Below are 21,463 nucleotides of genomic sequence, written 5' to 3' on the forward strand. Positions count from 1 at the left end.
TATGAGACACAGGACAGCTGGGTGGGATGAAGGTAGAGTCCTATTTTTATACCTAAAACCAAAGCAACCAGGGTGGGGCAAACTTTACAATAACAGTAAGGGCTACTAAGCTTTATGTTCTATATTTGCATGTATTTTCTAGTGTTTTTTTTTTAATAATGAGTATATATTATTTTTACAATCAGAACAAAATAAAGTTATAAAACAATTTAGCGGTTTCAGTTGACTTGAAGTTCAACACATCAACAGTAAGATCCGCGCTCCCCCAAAATAACTAAGATGATGGGTGGTATCAGAAGTGTGGCATCCACAGCGGAGGTTGCCTCCCTCTGCTCCAGGCCACTCACCAGAGTCAGTGGTGGCAGGGGAAGAGCAGAGGCCTCAAATCGGCAGCCTGGCAAGTGACAACCTCTCGGTTTCCTCATCTGTAATACCAGGTGGGTTCCTAAGTTTGAAAGTCCCTCTCTGCTATAAGACGTTATGTGTCTAGGCCCCACCTCCATAAAAACCCTTGAAGAAACTTGCTGACAAAGTGGCAGAGGTGAGAAGACTGAGGACTGAGGATCATCCAGTCCCCGGAGGAGGGTGACCAAGGACCACATGGCTGCGGGCCTGAGGCCAAGGGAAGGGCTTGCTCCAGGGGTGCCTTGGGAGGTGAGAATGAGAGGCCTTGTCCCACCTCCAGAGCAGGACTCTTCCAAGCCCTGGCTGCTCGGGAGGGAGTGGCTGGTGCCAGGACGGGGGGCTGTCGGCAGCCTGGGAGCCACCTGCGAGGACTCACTGAGGGGCTCAGCTCTGGGGCTGCGGCTGGACAAAGCAACCTCCGAGGCCTCCCACCCACAGAATCCTGTAAAGTCAGGCCAAAGTCCAGGCCTGATCGCCATTCCCAAGAAGGCAGAGCCAGGTGGACACGCTGCAGATGGGAAGAGAGACCAGCTGGGGGTGAAGACCTGCTGTAGGGAGGGGTTCCCATCTCTGTGCCACTGGCCCCGCCTGTCCTCTGGGTCCACTCCTTCAGGCAATGGCAGCCCCCCCAGGGATGTCCCACCCTCCTTAGGCAAAGCCAAGCTGCCTCTGCCCCCTTCCCCAGTGTCTGAGTCTGCTGTGCTCAGCTCCCCCCTCCCCCCATCACAGCCAGCTGTGGGTGTTCCTATAACCAATCAGTCACCTCCTGCCCTGCCCTACTGCCCTCCTCACCTGGCAGCTCTGCCCCTGCGGAGGTGTCGTGGGGGTGGCAGGCTCACTGCCACGTGGGGGCATGGGCACCATGCCACAGTGGGCCAACACTGGGGTAGGTTGAGTCAGTTGTGGAGTCTTGGGTGAGGGCGGTACATTGCGAATCAGACCTTCCAGGTCTGTTTCCTGACAGTCAGAGCTTGCGTGTCAATTGATTTCCTCTGCTCTTTTCTCTCTATATAAAATGGTTCCAGGTACTCCTACCCTGACCAATCTTTTAAAATAGAATAAAACACAAACCAGGGATCTTAAAATGTGCTCAGAGATGTGAGGGGTGGGGAGCCAGGGGCACCTCGACAACCTGCCTACCTCTCACCTGGAGACGCTTCCCTGTCTGGGGCTTCACCTCCAGCTTCAGACCAGAGGGACAGTGACACACCCCTTCCTGTCCCTACTCCCAGCCCCACCACCACCACCAAGAGGAAGCCTGGCCACGCTGCCCAGGCAGGGAGAAGGAAGGCCACAGAGCTCCGTGTCCAGGCTGCTGGGCCACCCTGGAGGTCAGCATTGCCACAGCATATCTAGCTCTGCAGAACACGGGGCAATGCAGCTGAGTGTGATACCAAACCAAGAAGGACCCTGGGGCTCCGAGAGATACTGAGTGTCTCTTCCTACTAAAGCAAGAGTCCCTGGAGCAAGATTTGGCTTTAGGGACAGAAGTAAACAGTCCTATAATCGCAGTAATGACTGCTTCTATCATGGAGCTCCTACTATGCGCCAGGCAGCGATGTGCGGGGCTTCGCTCTGACATCATCTCTAATCTCCTCAACAACCCTGGGAGGTAGCTATTATTGTTGCTATTTTTAGGGAAAGAAATTGAGGCTCAGGGTGATTAATCATCTTGCTCAAGGTCACACAGGAAGTGATGAAGCTGGGTTCTGACCTGTAGTCTGCTGGACTCTAAAGGTTGGGCTGTTGCTGCTCAGAGTCTCCGTGATGAGGGGTTGAGGGGTCCCTTCCACTCGGTCCTTCATTATTCTCTGGCCCCTGAGCACCTACTCTGTGCCAGGCCCAGTGCTGAGGCTCAGGAGACACAAAGATGACTAAAGTGACCTTTGTCCATAAGGTCACCTTCCTGGAGGAGAAACAAACACGGTCCAGTCTGGACAGCAGAAGGGATGGGCACATCAGTGGGTGACAACTGAAGATAGCAGAAGGGGGCCAGGCTGCCCCTGGACTCTGCCCTCGAGCAGAAATTTCTTAAGCTCCCAAATGTCACTCTGTGTCAACAGAGTTGGAGAAAGAGAAAGGAGGGAGGAATACTAACACAGCTGAGCGCCCACCTACCATCTGTCTGGTGTATTGCACATAGTATCTCATTTCATCTTCCAGCAACCCTGAGAGGTTGGTACTATTACTGTCACTTCATAGACAAGGACAGTCAAACCTAAAGAGGTTAAGAAACAGCCAAGGTCACCACATGCTACCTGCTGGACGGAATGTCCTGGCTTTGAGTCTGGGCTCTCTCTAGACCATCAACTGTCTTCCCAGGAATGTGTGGATATATAAGAAAAGGAAGTGTGGACACCCCTAAGCCTAAGTGCAGGGAAAAAGGAGCCAAAGACCCACAAGGGAGACCACCAATGCCAGGTGTGCTTGTTCCTGCCAAAGTCGCAGCCAAGGCTGTCTTTTAAATGTTCCAAACCTGGAGAAAGGGCGGATGGCAGTGCAGGAAGGAAGAGGGAGCTGCTCGGGCATCCAGAGTGGGTGAGGACATTCCAAACCCACAGGAGCTCCGAAATGAACTCCCAGCATCCGCCCCCAGACATACCCTGACCTCCTCCCTACAGTCCCAGTTTTCCAAAGTAATGATCTTGGTCAGGTAAGAAACTCACCCTGTGCTCACCGCCTCAGCTGGGCTGGGCCAGTCCAGCCGGCTCCTGCCCAGCCCCCTCCCGCCCCTCCACCTCTCCATCTGCGGGCACTCCAGGTAACAGGCCCGGGCAACTCCCCCTCCCCACGCGCAGCGGGTGAGTTGCGGAAGGAGACCAGGAGAACTGGAAGGACTTGCGTCCCTTTTGCCAGCGGCACAAACGAGCCTGCCAGCGGTAATAACAGGGCAAAGGAGCGGACCCACCTGGGACTCGGGGCGCAAGGGCAGGCTGGCCGCCAGCGCACCCTGCCAGTGCACCTTGCTCAGAAGCCATGGGTAGCGGGGCCTCGGCTTCTCTACGTCCTGGCCAGGAAAGTACCTTCTGCCCACCCCCAACAAGAGGCCTGCCCTGTAATACTAACGCTCCTTACACGTTTGTGCTCCCCCTCATCTTCCCTCTAAGAGGTTCATGTCAGGGTGTTCCGAAGAAGCACTATGCAGGGACCTCTGGGAGTCTGCCGTCACCCCACCCCCCAGGCACCCCACCCCCCAGGCACAGCGCTGTGCCGGAAGGAGGTGACGGTTCTGGAAGTAGGGGCAGAAGGATGGGCAGTGGGCCTTACAGAGCGGGGCACCACGTGGGAGGAATGGCCTTCCCTCGGAGTCCAGGAGCCCTCTACTAAGTTTACTTTGATTGGGATTTGATATTTCAACCAAGATGCAGGGACTAGGGGGAATTCGCCAAAGAGAAAGGAGGGGAGAGAGAGGTGGCACCCACCGTCTGGCTGGGAGAGTCAGGAAAGACCAACATGGACACAAATGCGAGGAGGTTCCCAAAAAGTCCTTGGCAGATAGTTTTTTAACCTTAATATAAAGAGTTCTTACATATCCATAAGAAAAATAAAATATACACCATGGAAAACTCTCAAATAGCATGGATGAACCATTCATAAAAGAGCTTCAAATGATAAGAATCATATAAAAAATTCATCATTCAAAATAAAAAAGATGAAATGGAAATTAGACATACTACCTATAAACATCTATAATATTGAAAAAGCAGGAACAATCTAAATACTTAACTATACAGTACATTAAAAAATTGTAATGAAATACATATATCCATTAAATACAATGTTACAAAAATATTTCAGGAAAATGCTTATAATATATTAAGTTAAAAAGCAGGTTCCAAAAAAGTATTATGGAGTACGCATATTTTTATAAAATAAGTAAGTCCATGTGTTTGTCATAAAAGTTTTGGAAAACTAAACACCACGGTGTTTACAATAGTAAGTTATAGCTCAATGGCATAATTATGATTTTTTGTTTTTCTATATTTTGTACTTTTCCTATAATGTTCTCATATTATTTTTTTTTTGAGACAGAGTCTCACTCTGTTGCCCAGGCTAGAGTGCTGTGGCGTCAGCCTAGCTCACAGCAACCTCAAACTCTTGGGCTCAAGCGATCCTTCTGCCTCAGCCTCCCTAGTAGCTGGGACTACAGGCATGTGCCACCATGCCCGGCTAATTTTTTCTATATATTTTTAGTTGGCCAATTAATTTCTTTCTATTTTTAGTAGAGACAGGGTCTCACTCTTGCTGAGGCTGGTTTCGAACTCCCGGGAGTGCTAGGATTACAGGCGTGAGCCACCACACCTGGCCCCATATTGCTTTTGTAACAAAAAGAAATCTTGGTGATTTTGAAATAGTCCCCAGTGGAGGAAACGTTAAAATCATTTGCTTTAGGTACACGTTCTTCACTGAGAAGTAGAAATCTCCCATCCATCGGTGACAGAAGTGGGGTTAAGTGGGGTGGATGGGATGGGTGAGAGGAAGGCTGAGGGCACAAATTGCTTGAGGAAAGAGGCCCAGGAATCCCAACTTTGTTACTCTGAAATCTAAAGCGGGTCCGCAACATCATGTAGAAGGCACAAAGAGCCTGGATGCAGAGGCCGCCCGAGTGTGAGCGCCAAGTCTCCCTGCTGACTCTGAGGAAGACACTTTGCCTTCCTCAGTCTCAGTGTCTATACAGTGAATAACGATAATGCAAAATTATTGCGAGGGTTAAATAAGATAATGATTTGCTTTGTGAAGCATAAAGCTCTAAACAAATGTGGGATGTGGCAGTTATGAACATCCATGTCTGCTTTAACTTCTGCAAGAAGGGTGACCGGCTGCTGTGGTCGAGTTTGTGCTGACTGTTGAGAACGCTGGATGCCTTGGAAGGGAGAGAATTGTCCCATACGGTTCAGGCAAACTCTTGGATTTCCTGGTCCATACTAATAGGATATAAAGAGAAACTTACTCTGAGCTCAGAGAAAGGTGTTTGGCGACTTCTTCACTACTCTTTGAGGACAGAATACATGTATATACAGCCCCTGATGAGAACCCCTGGTTAGTCATGTGCTGGGCACTGGGAAGGAGGAGAAAATGGCACAAAATGCAGAGATCTATGACCTCCTTCATGTAGGCTTGTTTACTGACGTTTTGGCAAAATGCTTGGGGGCTGAGTTGGGTGGACCAAGGATGCCACAGCTTGTCATCTAAGGAGACTGGGAGAGGCTGAGTGGCAGTTCCGGTTAGATGGGTCCCCACCCTGCACGGGACAGGTAGGCACGCTCATGAATCATAAGCCCCTCTCGTTCATAACCGGCTAGCTGGTTCTTACAGCTCCACACCGTATGGTCCCAGACATCCTCTTCGGTCCACCTGACTGAAATGGATTTACTTATCGAATGACAAGCTCTCTCAGTACAGACCCTGTATGCAGACTCATTCTTGTCTGTATCACACCAAGTCCTTCAGATGAGAGACCGTCTTCGCTGTTCTCTTCTCCCGTTTTTGCTCCTTCTAGGAGCCCCCTCCTGCCTTTTCTTGAGTTTCACCTCCTTTTCTTTTTGGGATTATTTTCATTGCTCTTCCTCTCCTGTTCCTCAGTTTCCTTTTTCTTCTCCCTGTATCCTCCTGCCTCTGGTTCTGGGTCTAGCCAGCATCTTCCTCTGTGCTCTTCATGTCACAAGCGCCTGCCACCAGGAGCCACCCAATGCCAGGCTGTCCTGCTAAAGCACAGGGAGGACTGCATGATGAAGGAGCAGACAGCGAGGTGGCCACTGGTCAGCAGAGTGGGGAGCTGCCCTTCCCACCGGGGGCCACCAGGCTGGGGGCTCACCAACTGCTTTAGTCCTCATTTCATCACTAGCCCCTTCTCTGAGTTATCCAGCAAGCTTTTAGCAATCTTCTCATAACTGAGTTTTTCTCCCAACACTCCTGCCAGCCTCCCAAACCCCTGCCCTGGGGAACCCTCTGAGTTATCTGCACCTTGCTGGTGCGGACATGCCCTAGACCGAAAGCACCGTTGCAGGTGCGGTTTCGCCTGGTGGATGGAGAGGCGAGGGCAGGGAGTGGCAGTCAAGGAACAGCCGTGCTGGCTTCGGCTGGCTGGGCTGCCTGCCCTCCATTCCAGGCTCTTCTGTTTATCCCCGCTATCCAGCGGAGTGTCAGGAGTTTCTTCTGTGCCCTTCATTCCTCAGAACCTCACCCACGGTGTTTTTTCTAATCTGAATCTCATTTCGAAATCTCCTGCCCAAGGGGTTTCCCAACACCTCCCAGTTTTGAATCAACCTGCTGATGACAGCACTCCCAGGTGAGGAATAGAGACGTTAGGTGGGTCCTGGCCTGGCACTACGCCCTGAAGACACTCCTGTGCCCGAAACAGTCATCCGACTGGTGGCATCTGGACAAACAAATCTACTCCCCTCCTTATCTTCCACGAAGGAAAAAACCAAGCAGGCACAAGCTGAAAACAAGGACCCGCCAGATGACAGTCACCAAGCCGGCATGTTCCTCCCCTAGAGGCCGCAGCTGCAGGTCCTGCCTGCATCGGGGAGACCCTCTCCAGCATGGAATCCTCTGTCCCAGCAGTGTCTTAGTGGAAGCCGTGCGGCCCCTCTCGGGAGGGCCACTCCACCGGAATATGCCTTTTAGTTCCCCACCTATGGTGTAATGGGGTGGACTTCTGGCGATGGGGACCCTGACCCAGGAGCAGCTTCTAGAGCCAACGCAGAACTGGGTCAGTCTTTCACTCTGTCCCACTGTGGCCATGAGGTACAGTTACTCTCCAGAGGAAGATGAAGGACAGTCACAGGGTTGGGATGCCAGCTGGGGTCTCTGCCTCAGGTTCTAGTCAACAAAACAGCTCATCTTGGTTTTTATTTTAAAAATCTATTCATAGCCTCAGTTCTGCATCCAGTTCCCAGAGAGCCATTTCCTTCACCCAAACAAGCAGAGTGGAGTATGGAAATCAAGCCACTTCCAGGGGCTCTTGGCCCCCCTGTCCTTGAGGCAATGTGGGGAACTGTAACTGAGCCTTTCTCTCTGCTCCTGTGATTTGAGCAGAGAAAATAGCTGATACCATGGCAAGCACTTGCTCTTGGCACTTGGTGTCACTCTTGCTTCACCTTGGCTCAGTCAGCTCAAAGCCCTCAGCTGACTGGTGGCGATCACACACACAGGCATACACACACTCGCCTTCAGCTTTCCAGAGCGAAGCACAGGTGTCCAGGCAGAAGGATGAGGGCCATCCGGTGGCACAGGAGTGCCATACAGTAGATGGTAGGCAGAAAGGGCCACGTGGGTGGGCAGGGGTTGGGGTGGAGTCCTCATCTTCCCTGACCAGAGCCTGGGTTGATCCAAGGCTCCTGGCGTTGATGGCTGGTGACCTGGCCAACATATTCTTAAAACCCAAAATTGCTCAGAAGACAATCTCACTTGGCATCAGACTGGCACACTGTGGTGCCAGAAAAAAAGGATCCACTGCCGGGTGTGAGGCTTGCCGTCTACCCCTTCCAATGCGGTGGCTACCAAGCCCTTGGCAACCCCAGTGCAGCAGTTTACAAATGTTTTTCTGCTAAGAACACCTGGCAGCCAAAGGAAGGAGACACGCCCTTTCAGTTGGTAGATTTAATTAGCATAATGAGACTTCTCTTCTTGGGCTCCAGAGCCAGCCTCCTGCTTCACAGTCTCCTCCGGCCTCTCCTCACTCACACAGGCACTGGGCTCCCTCAGGGCTCCCTCAATCAGGGCCTAAGGAACTCCCCCTGGACTTCCGGTGCACTCCAGGGTCTCCTGCAAACTCCTCTCCTTCCTCCAAATACTGTCTCTAGGAGACTCCTTTGTCCTGGAGGCTCTCCTGTGGGTGAATGACCCTCATGTGGACATGGCTCCCCCTCTGAGGCACATAGCCATGATATTCTTCTCATCAGAAATCCAATTTCTTTGCCACCCCGAGGGAAGGTGGCTCAGGGTGAAGGAGAAGTTTGACAGTCCCTAAACTGCACGGGCTTGTGAAGAGTCATTGCCCAAGAAGAGCTGTCCTCCAGCCACACTCCCTCCTACAGCAGGCGACAGCACCTTCAGCTGAAAAGCACAGTGGTATCTAGGTTACAAACCTTGAGGTGGCCATGATGTTCCTTGATTCCTGGCTGTCTAGCAAGGGGCTGTCCTGAGCAAAAGCTCTCCTGGAGGCGGGCACTTCCTTCCCTGCCCTGTCATCCTGGTACCTACCTGCATCACCATTTTCCTGCTGCCCCACCTTTAAAGACATTTCATTAAAGTGCATCAGAGGAAACAATCTTTTCTTTTCTCTTTTCTTTTCTTTTCTTTTCTTTTTGTAGGGGAGAGAGTCTCGCTCTGTCCCTCCAGCTAGAATGCAGTGGTGTCATCATACCTCACTGCAACCTCCAACTCCTGGGCTCCAGTGATCCTCCCTCCTTGGCCTCCCAGCATGCTAGGATTACAGGCATTAGCCACCTCACCTGGCCTAAAAACAATCTTTTCTATTATTAGTTCCCGGAACAGGGGCTGGAAATATGCAGCCACCCTGGAGATGACTGAGAGTTTGCAGCAGGAGGCAGCGGGAGCGGCTGGGCTACCATGTATCCTATTCCTGGAGATCAGACTGCTGCTGGCAAAGCCAGGAAAAACCAGCCGCACTGCGTAGGGCCGCATCTGCAGCCTCCCCTTCTGTCTCTCTGCACCACCCCCGAGACAGTGAGACAGAAACCCCAACTGCAGGGATTGTCAGCGGATCCTGGTATAATATCAAGTCAGGCTGCACTCTTCTCAGGGTCGTTCAAGTTACTTTATGACCATTATCACATTGATCTTACCAACAGCCAAGGAAGGAAGGAAAGAAGGGAAAAGGCAGAAACCTTCTCATTTTGTCAAAACAGAAGTGAATGGGGAGGGGGAGCTGTTAGGTAAACCTGCCACTATTCACCCAGAAAGCCAGTGAAGAAGTACAAATACCTCAAATATGCATAGTAACATTTATTTGAGGGGGAAAAAAGGTACAAATTAATTCAAAAACCCTGACCCTGGCCCCATGGCCAGAGCAAATAAAAAAGATACCTTCCTGGGTGGGGGGAGGTCTTCAATTCTGGTGGTCTCTTGACAGTTCAGACTGATTTCAAAAGTGGCTGAATTTCCAGGACCCCTCTGTGCTGGACAGGGTATCAGACCACAAATTTCCCCTGCCCTGACTTCACCAAACTTCATAAATAACAGAGACGCTCACTTGAGTAATTAGAAGAAAAAACTATCAGCTAAGTGGTTTGAGAAGGTTTGGGTGTGGCTGGAAACATTCTGGATATCTTCTCTAAAGCCAAACGTGTAGTCAGTCATAAATACGAGTTTAATGAGCTATAAATTTAGAGTGACTCTTGACATCTGACAGTGAGGTCTGGGGTTCAACTATTTCCCCTCTGAAATCAAAGAGGCTGCTATGTGGGATTCATCTCTGACCACTTCCTCCAGAGGCTTCCACGAGTTTCTTCCTCACAGTTTATTATTCTACCCTACTATTCTTCTACTATTAACTGACTCAAACAATTCAACCTCCAGTGCTTTGTAGAGGGGGATAATAACTTGATATTCAAAGGTGTTTTCTGATGTTTTATCTCTTTCTTTCCCTCCTTAGTCTGCCCTGAGATACCTGAAATACCTCTTAAATAGCACTGGTTGCTTTACTCATTTGCATGCTTCTTACAAGGGATGGGTTCTTGTCCTGGTTAACTCCTACAAATTCACGAGTGTCTCTAGTGCTCAAGTTCAAAGCACTCTAATCTCCGTAATCGCTGTTTGTTACAGTGCTTTTTAGCTTGAGCTCCAGCATCCATCTACAATATTTCTAAACATTAATTTAATTGAACTTAAAAGAGACTGAGCGTAATGTGCCACTATTTGGCAAACTAATCTCGTAAACAGTGCCTTGCTGACAGAGTAAGTCTGACTTGGAAACAACCCTGTCAGCAGCGCTGTCCCGAGTCAGACTACAAACCCATGATGGCTTCAGGGGCTCCCCACAGGCACGGAAGTCACTTGGGGCTCTGCTAGGCCATGCCTGGATCTAGGGGCACTCTCCCCCATCCGTTTGTTTTCAGGACTAATATTTGAGATGCCACTGCAACATTTTCCTCTATTTCTGATCCATGCCAGCCTGGAGAATAAGAGACAATAAACTTACAGCTGAACACGTACTTGCCACTTTTTTCCAGAGTCCCAGGACAGCACTGCTAATATTCAGAGCTACACATGATCTTGCTGTCCCACAGCATGGAACTATCAATTAAACAGACAGACAACCTTGTAATTAGGTCAACTGCATGTACTCTCATTTAAGCCTGCGGTTCCATTCCTTTCTGTCTAAGATTAGAGTATTTGGAGAGAATCTCTCAAAGACCAATAACACAGGCCAGGCATGTGGCTCATGCTTGTAATCCTAGCACTCTGGGAGGCCAAAGCAGGAGGATAGCTCGAGGTGAGGAGTTCGAGACCAGCCTGAGCAAGAGCGAGACCCCCACCTCTACTAAAAAAGAAAAAAAAAAAAAATAGAAAGAAATTAGCTGGATAACTAAAAAAAATATATACATATAAAAAAATTAGCTGGGCATGGTGGCACATGCCTGTAGTCCCAGCTACTTAGGAAGCTGAGGCAGCAGGATCGTTTGAGCCCAGGAGTTTGAGGTTGCTGTGAGCTAGGCTAATGCCACGGCACTCTAGCCCTGGCAACAGAGTGAGACTCTGTCTCAAAAAGACCAATAACACAGAAATGTTCTCCTCACACCCCAAGGAAGACTCCTTAGTCTACAGCCACACCCTGAACATCCCACAACTTCTGACATCTTCCCTAATAACCTAAGCCTCTTATCTGTAAGCTGTTTTTGTTTTTGTTTTTAAGAGATGGGGTCTCACTCTTTCACACACGCTGCTGGAGTACAGTGGCATTATCATAACTCACTGCAACCTCAAACTCCTGGGCTCAAACGATCCTCCTGCCTCAGCCTCCCAAGTAGCTAGGACTACAGGTGTGTGCCACCATGGCTGGCTAATGTTTTTCACATGCTGTGGTTCTTACTGGTTTTACTGTGCTTGTAAGGATAGAACCTAGACAAAAAGAGAAGTCGCAATCCTGTGTATGCTGGTCAAGTGGGTAAAAACCTTCAGATAAGGAAATCTTGGGAAAGCCATCATGACATCCTAAGAATGTGTGGCATAAAAGTTCCTGATCCCACTCTCCCACCCTCAAACCAGTTGAGACACAGACCTGCCCTTCTGCAGGTTGACTTAGCTCCCCGAGATAGGCATCTAGGATCTGTGCTGTCTCCCTCCCAACTAAATCAGTGCCTAACAGTTACCTCCCAGGGTGCCTCAGAAACATAATGAAGGACAGCCTAAGGGGTGACAGACCTTTCCAGAAGCCTAGCACCACCCCAACAGTGCCGCCCCAATCCCCCACCTTTGGCAGGTGCACAGGGAAGACTCAGGAAACAGCGGTGTCCTGTGATGTCACAGCCCAGGTCTGAATAGGAAGAGCGCCCAGGGACCAAGGAGAAGGCCTGAGAAATGAAGGAGCAGCCTGACAGGGCCACACAGGTCTGAGCTGGCAGGCTGAGCTAAAACTGCATGACAAAACAGAAACGCATTCTTCGCACTGATCAAACTCCCAGATTAACTTGTCTTTCTTACTTTTTTAAAAAGAAAATTTATCTCTGTAGCATCTGTTTTCCTCTGGGCATGTGAAACTTTTGTTTTCTCTCTTCTTCTTTAGTCCTCTCCCAGAGGTAGGTGAGAAACAGCAGGTTCTGGTCCTGTGCCAGATCATGTCAGGAACGAACGGATCGTTCTCATACACTCTGGATATAATCAATAAATGTATTGATGTGACATTCACCAAGTGTTTTGAACAAGGAACCACAGCAGTGATGAGCTGTGAAAGACACAGTCCCTGCCCCTTGGGGATTTTGTGGGACGGAATAGGCCAGTATGGATACACTTGGCTTTTCACGTCTGCCATTGTAAGAGTCTGTACAAGGTTAGACTTTTTCTAAGTGGAAACCTTGTCTCTTACTGATGCTCTGGGTAATCAGACCCTTGATTTTTCACTTAAGACTGATCTTCAAACCAGCCTGAGCAAGAGCGAGACCCCGTCTCTACTATAAATAGAAAAAAATTAATTGGCTAACTAATATATACAGAAAAAATTAGCCGGGCATGGTGGCGCATGCCTGTAGTCCCAGCTACTAGGGAGGCTGAGGCAGGAGGATTGCTTGAGCCCAGGAGTTTGAGGTTGCTGTGAAGAAGGCTGACACCACGGCACTCACTCTAGCCTGGGCAACAAAGTGAGACTTTGTCTCAAAAAAAAAAAAAAAAAAAAAAAAGACTGATCTTCCATTGGTAACAGCTTCTCAAAATGAGTCTTGAAATGAGGTTTTTCTGTCCTCCCTCCTACTGAAATGCTCTGGAAGAGCTCTGTGTCTGAATAAGCCCAAGCATGAATGTCTGGTAAAGTGAAAACTATTTCTATAAAACAACTGTCTTCCCAAATTTGTTCACCTCAGCTAGGACAGGCATAAATCACTTTTTCGAGAATTGGTCTCCATCACATATCCCATTTTATTCTCATCTTTGATTTTTTTTTATTTCCAAAGAAGTTTGCACATAAACTGTAAAAAGGTAGATAATCAATTTCTGTCCTGCTGCATCAAAAAATCTTTAAGATTCTACAAATATGTGCAATTATTATCAAAGGTAATTATAAGTGAAGAAGTGGAATCGGAAATACTCAGACCAGCACAGGAGCTCTGGGGACCTCTGCCTCGATGCCCGGGGCAGGCCACTCCTGAGGGGAGAGCGCCCACGGCTGCTGACAGGCCTCTCCGGTGACCACGTTTTCAGAACTGGGATTTGGTGGCGGTCTGATGTGTGATCTGACAAAGGACCAGTGTGTCTTCTGTCCCAGAAATTGAGATTGTCCCAGAAAGCAGAGGCCACATGGTTGCCCACAGGACAGCTCTGAGAAGAGGCCATTCACCGCTGCATTTGGGTTAGCAGCTGCTCAGGCCCCTCGATGCTTTCTTCCCTCAATTCCGTCCTCAGCCGCTCTCCTCAGACACGGAGTCCACCGAACTGACTAAAGCGGATGTTCCATCAGTCCTCCAAATGGATCTAGCCATAATTTTCATTTCCATTCCCCCTTTTTAAGACATTTTCAGTTTCCCCTATTGAAAGGATAGGCCAGCAGGAAATGAACGTAACTTCACCTACTTATCTCAGTGGGAGGTGTTGGTGGCCCTGTATCTAACTGGCCCTTTCCAGATTAAAAAGTAATTATTCCAAAAGAAGCCTTTATGGTTAAAATTAAACCACAGTCCAAAAACTATTAGAACCTGGACTTTGGACAAATGCCAGGGAGGGCAGTTCTGGGCATCTTCCAAAGAGAGAAGAGACTCACCAGAAGGAAGAAATCTTAAATGATCATATAAAAAAATGAAGTAAAATGTTGAACCTGTTCAACCACCCTACTTCAGTTAGAAGACACTTTTTAACAACATTAGGAAAGCGAAACTAGCTGTGGGTGGGGTGGAAATGCTGCCAGGTCATCCTGCCTGAAGAAACTTGAGGTGGCGCCTACATGAGGGACGTGAGGCCTTGGCACCGCCGCACCACGTGGCTGCGACAAGCATGCTGGCAGGCTGCGTGGCTTCCCGCCTGGGGGACAGTTCCTACTTTCTGGTGATCACTAGCTCATCCTAAGAGGCGACTTGGATGACTTGCCCTGATTTGTTATTCCACAGCTTAGCAAACAATCATCTAGGAAAACACGAAGCACACATTAGTGTGCAAGAAAACGCCCGAGGATGCTGAGAGCGTGCCAGGTCATGAGTCCTGGGGGTCCCGTGGGGGGACAGGAGACAGGGGGAGTCCTGTGGGGCCATTCGAGGCCAGCTGAGTAGTGCCCTCTCCCGGAGGCCGGGAGCACCCCGTGTGGATGGGCGGACGCGGGACTGACTCCACGCGTGCGCGCAGAGCTCCCCAACCAGGTGCTCGACTGCCCTCTGTTGGGCAAAACGCTTTTCAGCTTCTCCGCAGAGTTGGCTAAAGTGAAATATTAGCTATTAGCCCTGCCAAGTGTGCCAGGCCTTCTACGCCTCAGTCTCCACATCTACCAAATGGGAGTGATGGTAAATAATATCTGTCCTTGCATACCTCAAAGGTTATCTGGAGCAAATGAGTGAAATTGCACTGTTTTTCCCCACGCCTGCCTACCTACCCCCTAACATAATCCAAGTCACTTCCCTGAGGGGATCTTTCTCTCCAGTGTGTCTGACCCAGGAGCACAATTATAAAAACAACATAGTCCTGTTATTCTAAGAGTGGCATCTCTCTTCTAGTAGCTTCAGTAAATTCACAAGTGTATATGACATGAATTTCAAAGTATTTTTTCTTATAAGAATATATCATAATTTAAATTAATTTTCTGGCAATTGTCCATTCAGTGTCTATATCCCCCACTAGATTATGAGGACCCCCACTGGATTCAGGGACCTATTTGTCACTGTCACTGTTGAATCCCCAGGACCAACAGGATAAATAGCTGTTGAATACACACATGGATGAATCACAGGAATTGGCAGAGGCCAGCTAGAAACAGAAAGGAGAAAGTGAGATATGGGGGAAAAATCCTATTTCAAGAGTAGTAACACAAATCAACATTAAAAATGAGGCTGGGGCCAGGCACGGTGGCTCACACCTGTAATCCTAGCACTCTGGGAGGCTGAGGCAGGAGGATGGCTCAAGGTCAGGAGTTCGAGATCAGCCTGAGGAAGAGCGAGACCACGTCTCTACTAAAAATAAAAATAAATTAGCTGGACAGCTAAAAATCTATATAGAAAAAATTAGCTGGGCATGGTGGCACATGCCTGTAGTTACAGCTACCCGGGAGGCTGAGGCAGGAAGATCGCTTGAGCCCAGGAGTTTGAGGTTGCTGTGAGCTGGGCTGATGCCACAGCACTCTAGCCGGGGTAACAGAGCAAGACTCTGTCTCAAAAATAAAACAAAATAAAATAATAAAAATGAGGCCAGGCATGCCTGATGCCTATAATCCCAGAACTTTGGGAGGCCAAGGCAGGTGGTTCACTTGAGGCCAGGAATTTGAGACCAGCCTGGGCAACACAGCAAGACCCTGTATCTATAAAAAATTTAAAAATTAGCAACGTGTGGTGTTGCACAACCATAGTCCTAGCTTCTTGGGAGGCTGAAGTAGGAGGATTGCTTGAGCCTGGGAGTTCAGGGCTACAGTGAGCTATGATCATACTACTGAACCCTAGCTTGGACAACAAAGTGAGACCCTGTCTCAAAAAAAAAAAAAAAGAAAGAAAGAAAGAAAGAAAAAGAAAAAAGAAAGAAAGAACAGGTGTGATGAAAACATTTTGAAACTAGAGAGAGGAGAGAGGTGGTGGTTGCACAGCATTGTGAATACATTAAATACTACAGATTGTACACTTTAAAATGGTTAATTATACATTATGTGAATTTCACCTCAATAAAAAAATGAAAGGGCAAAATTGTAATATAATAATTATGACCCTTGATGATTTAGATACTCTACAAATACTTGATAAAGTCAACATAAAAATAATAACTTATATACAGTGCTTGAAGGTTTACATAAATCAGGCATCCTCAAACTGTTGCCTGCGGGCCACGTGTGGCCCGCCAAGGACATTTATCTGGCCTGCCGAGTGTTTTTGCTGCCACTGCCTGTCCTGCTTAGCAGCTGACTCGTCCCGGGCCCACAGTGCGCATGTGTGGAATGTGTGCCGCGCTCTCCAAGGGCCCTCCAACCATCTGAGGGACAGTGAACTGGCCCCCTGTTTAAAAAGTTTGAGGACCCCTGAAATACTTTCACATAAACTATTTCATTGGTTCCCCCCAACAAGCCCATGGGCCTGCAGACAAGGAAAAATAAGGACTGTAGATCAGTTAGTGACTTCCTAGTCCTCAAACAGACCAGGCACACTCCCCGCCTGGGGTGGAGGGCTCTGTCCTTGGCACTCTCCTGTCTGGAAAGGACTTCCTCCAGCAGCAACCCACTTCCCCTCACCTCCTCTGGGTTCTGCTTCAAGAGTCACTCATCAGAAAGGCCTTCCTCAAAGAGCAGTCCACCTCCCCACCATCCTCCCTCCCTTCCCCTGCTTGATTTTTCTTCAAAATTCTTAGAACATATTACACATCAACATTCTTTTTTGTTTCTTTCCGTGATAATGTAAGCCCCGAGAGAACAGGGCTATTTGCCAGTTTTGTTCTCTGTTATAATACTGACATCTGGAATGCACCTGATGAATAGCAGGTGCTTAATAAATATTTGTTAAATGAATGAGTAAGGAGTAGAACTTTATCGTGAACTTGGCTGGATCTTTTGAGAACCCTAGCCTTTTTAGGCCACATTTCAAATTATAATGTGACTCCGATAAAATATCAGTTGTTAGAGAACTGTAACAAAGTGCTACCTAGTTCACCAATTACTCCCTGCATGTGTTCCTCTCGTCCCCTAGGTAGGGCACCTGTCTGTTGTATCCCTAGCTCTCAGCATGGTGCTAAACAACTAGGGTTAGGCACAGTCTGATGCAGACCTAGTGTTGATACACAGTCTGTATCAATAAGAAACAAGAACAGAAGAACTTGCCACAATACACGTCCAGGTCCCACCCTAGGTGTGCACATGGGGGCAGGGAGTCTCTGAGGAGGAGAGGAAGGAGGAAGGAGGTTTGCTGGGCAGGGTCAGAGTCCAGGGGCAGCAGAGCATGGCCTTGGGAGACCCATGTGATCTGTGTAAAAAAGACTCCTGAGAACAAGTTCCTGAACCAGGCAGCGAGGCATGATGGAAAGTTGTCAGGTACGACACAAAGAAGACGGATTAGGAATCCACTCCTGCAGCTTTAGTCAACTCGGCTTATTGCACTTTTTTTTAACGTATCTCTCTAAGTGCAGTTTACAGATTGCAAACAAACAAACTCACACAAACACGAAATGTGGCCATTTGTCCAACCTGACCATGGCCACAAGGGATTATTGTTACATTTTAAATGGAACAAAATATTTTTCTTTTCTTTTTTTTTTTTTTTTTTTTTGAGACAGTCTCATTCTGTTGCCCCGGCTAGAGTGCCATGGCATCAGCCTAGCTCACAGCAACCTCCAGCTCCTGGGCTCAAGGGATCCTCCTGCCTCAGCCTCCCGAGTAGCTGGGACTACAGGCATGCACCACCATGCCCGGCTAATTTTTTCTATATACATTTTTTAGTTGGCCAATTAATTTCTTTCTATTTTTAGTAGAGGTGGGGTCTTGCTCTTGCTCAGGCTGGTTTCAAACTCCTGACCTTGAGCAATCCTCCCACCTTGGCCTCCCAGAGTGCTAGGATTACAGGTGTGAGCCACTGCACCTGGCCTGGAACAAAATATTTAATACAAATACCTGTTTGTCACTGTGGGCCTTGCATTTTAACTTAATGGTACAGAAACATGTTTTCAACCTTTAATAAATCGTAAAGCTTTCTAAAAATGTTCTGAAACCGAATTTCTGTAGAAAATTCCAAGCTTTGTAAACTATGGCTGGCCCCCAACACACACACCCGCACCTTCCCCAAAGTGTCCTTATAATCTGTCCAAAGCACACAGCTCAAAATTCAAGCAAATTATTCATTACAAAACAAATTAAACCCAAAAAATCCTAACATGATTTGTATACTGATAACGGGCCATGACTTCTGCCATTTTCCATGGTATGATTTATATTTTGTTCCCATTTGTGCTGGTTTCAGGAACTACGACCATTGCCTTTGTCCTGTGCTACCTTTACAGTCCTCCTCCCTGTGGGTGCTCATGCGTGGGTGGGTATTTAGTTTTTCTCAATTCCCACAGCATGTTTTTATCTTACATTCCCCGAACTTCAAAAAGAGTATTTAGCCATCAATGGAGGCCTGGGCTTGACACAGATTAAATGCGAAAGCACAGCTTGGCCTCATACCCGAGCTGAGAGGTACACCTCACGATGGGACAGCAGAGACGAAAAGTCAGATGCCTGTGGAGGTAGGAGGGGGCCCAGGCAGGCCAGCCGGGCCCAGCTGTAGGAAACACAGACAGGCAGCTCCACTTGCTACATAGGCCCAGTGAGGCCAGATCTCATTTTCCAAGAAAAGCTGGAAATCAATCTCTGGATTCTTAGAAAGTTAGCAATTCGTTCTAAGAAATGGTCTTAAGATATTCTATGGGCCAAGCATAACTTGTCTACAGCCCGATGTGGCACCTGGCTGATCATGAGCTCTCCGAAGCAGTAGGTGGATCCAGTGGGTTCCAAGCCCAAACCAGCCACTCATTAACTGCTTCCTAGGGCAACACTTCATCTACCAATCAGTTGGCACTGACGGGCCAGCCAGCTGGGGGAGCTCCTGCTTGGGTTCAGGTCTGCCTCACTCCACCACTCACGACCAACCACCCATATTAACTCTGCCATTTTCACTGACCACCCTGGGCGGGCTCCAACACCTTCACCTATAAAATGCGGGTAGTAACAATCCCTCTTGGAAGGCCAGGGGGATTAAATGGGATAATGCGTGCAAGGCACCTAGGGTGGATGGTACAAGTGTCTGATGATCCAAGTCAGCTTTGCTGTCTATAAGCTTGGTGTCCCCTTCCTTGCCAACCATTCAAAATCAATCAGCCAATCCTGCTAAATGGGACTTCTAAAACCCCCTCAAACCTATCCCCTTGTTTTTATTTCCACTCTCCGCCTTAGTCCATAACCTCGTCCTCTCTGCCCTGAGCTATTTACTATCATGATCTAATAATCACATCTCCGCTTTACTGAGCACACACTGGCCGCGTCCAGATGGCTCCATCTCTGGCATGGTGACTTCTCTACGTGAAGCACAGATCCGATGGTACCATCCTCCTTGTCACCCACAGCACAAAGTCTAAATTCCTTCATCCTGCCTTTCAGGCTCTCCCCAGTCTGGCCCCAGGCTCACATCCCACCAGTCTCTAGAAGGTTCTCTGTGCTCCAACCACACCAAACCCCTTTTCTTCCCTTTTCCCCAAACAAGCCACACCGTTTCCTGTCATCGTACCTCGGCAAGACTATTCTTGCTGCTTAGCATGTCTGTCCTCCACATTCACCTGCTTGACTCCTGCTCACCCTTCTAAGTCCAGCCCCAATGGTCACCTCCACCAGAAGCCTTCTCTGATCACCCCCTGAGCAGCCCCTGAGCTCAGGCCCTTCCTCCTCTGTGGCTCCTAACACACGTAGCACATAGCCCTTCTAGCCCATCTTACAAAGCATCGTGATCTACTTGCTGAGACAGCTCACCATGAGACAGCAAGCCAAGGGCAAGAATCTGGTCTCATACATTTCCAGCTAGCACACAGTAAGTGCTCCATGTTTGCTGAATGAATTAATGGGATCAACTAAGAGGGTATTTTAACAGAAGCCAAAAAACACACTATTACAAGAAACAAAGACATTTGGGAATATACAAAGAAAGACTAAGATAATAAAAATATATAATATCACTCAGGAGCCTTCAATTCCCTGGATTGTATGTGTTTTGATTCATTTTAGTAGAAAAGGATATTATATATGCAAAGCTCTAGTTACCTAAAAATTGAAAATATCTCCACTTACGAGGTGGTTGACATTTGTTATGGTGGCTTGATCTTCACTTTTCTTCCAGTGGCCTTGGTGGAATGCATCTGATATCCCAGGAGAAAAAGTAATCCAGCCAAGGAACAAATTTGGTTATTTCGTTCATAATTTGTATACTGTGTGCTACAATCTGAGAGACCTTCATGCAACCGAAAACTGCCCACGTCTTGACCTTGTGCCTGTGCAGGCCGCTTATAAAAGACAATTCCTTGACTCTCAGAGTTTCCAGAGGAGGCTAGGAGTGAGGATCTCGGGCAGGCAGCGATCTGGGAAACAAAATAAACATCATTGTTTTTTGGCATTTATGTTCTTAAATACTTGCCACTGAAGCGCTCATTCAACAGCATTTGCTGAATGAATGGAAGGGTTGTTACACAGCCTCACTCCCCATCCCCCCACCCCCAGCACCATCGCAGACCTGCTTTGGCAGGCTAGGAAGCCCAGTTGCAGGGCTTGTGCAGTAAGAACGGAGGAGGCAGTAAAGCAGAGCTGTTTCCAGTGCGGCTCTGGGGTCAGGCTGCCTGGCTCCTGGCCTGGCTCTGGCAGTTCCTAGTTGGTAGAGTTGATAGAATAATACTTCCTATCTCCAAGAGCTGTTGGAAGGATTGAATGATAGAGAACAGGTAAAGGGCTTAGCATGGTGCCTATTAAATTATTCTGATTATTACAAGAATTCCGTAAACGTGAGCTATCACTGTCATTTGTCAAGAAGGTCCGACTACTAGGTTTGAGCTGTCTGCAACTTATCTTTACAACTCTGCTCACACCCAGTATCTCTACTTTATTGTTTTTTTTGTTTTGTTTTGTTTTGTTTTTTGAGACAGAGTCTCACTTTGTTGTCCAGGCTAGAGTGAGTGCCGTGGCGTCAGCCTAGCTCACAGCAACCTCAAACTCCTGGGCTCAAGCGATCCTCCTGCCTCAGCCTCCCGAGTAGCTGGGACTACAGGCATGAGCCACCATGCCCGGCTAATTTTTTTTTTTATATATATATCAGTTGGCCAATTAATTTCTTTCTATTTATAGTAGAGACGGGGTCTCGCTCTTGCTCAGGCTGGTTTTGAACTCCTGACCTTGAGCAATCCGCCCGCCTCGGCCTCCCAAGAGCTAGGATTACAGGTGTGAGCCACCGCGCCCGGCCTTCTACTTTATTGTTTAATGATCAGATCGGAGCTCCTAGAGAATGGAATAAAGAGCAAGCTCTCAGCTTCTGCACCATAAAGAAGCAGAAATAGCAGAGATGTGCACCTCATACACAGAACACCTGGTCGTGCAACTGGCTCAATAGAAAAATAGTTCTGGACTCTCAAGGGCCACGCTGGAAGGAAGAAAACAAAGGCACACATGTCACGCTGATCAGAGAAAATTCTGTACCTTAAC

The 21,463-nt window shown here is 48.2% G+C and overlaps 1 protein-coding gene across 4 annotated transcripts in view; it reads right to left on the reverse strand.

Annotated features, from left to right (window-relative positions):
- The window catches only part of LOC105878539 (uncharacterized), a 32,901-nt gene that overhangs the window by 3,289 nt on the left and 8,149 nt on the right, over positions 1-21,463 (reverse strand). For 2 of the 4 annotated variants that reach the window (XM_076001795.1, XM_012778115.3), the window contains exons 2-3: positions 20,066-20,352; positions 2,120-2,311 (exon numbers count right to left, since the gene is read on the reverse strand). The gene's annotated coding sequence lies outside the window, so the exon portion shown is untranslated. Of the gene's footprint in view, positions 1-2,119; positions 2,312-20,065; positions 20,353-20,504; positions 20,680-21,463 lie in introns of all 4 variants that reach the window. The other 2 variants (XR_012918917.1, XM_012778114.3) reach the window with 2 other exon arrangements.

The sequence above is a fragment of the Microcebus murinus genome, chromosome 4 (assembly GCF_040939455.1).
Source record: "Microcebus murinus isolate Inina chromosome 4, M.murinus_Inina_mat1.0, whole genome shotgun sequence".
NCBI lineage: Eukaryota > Metazoa > Chordata > Mammalia > Primates > Cheirogaleidae > Microcebus > Microcebus murinus.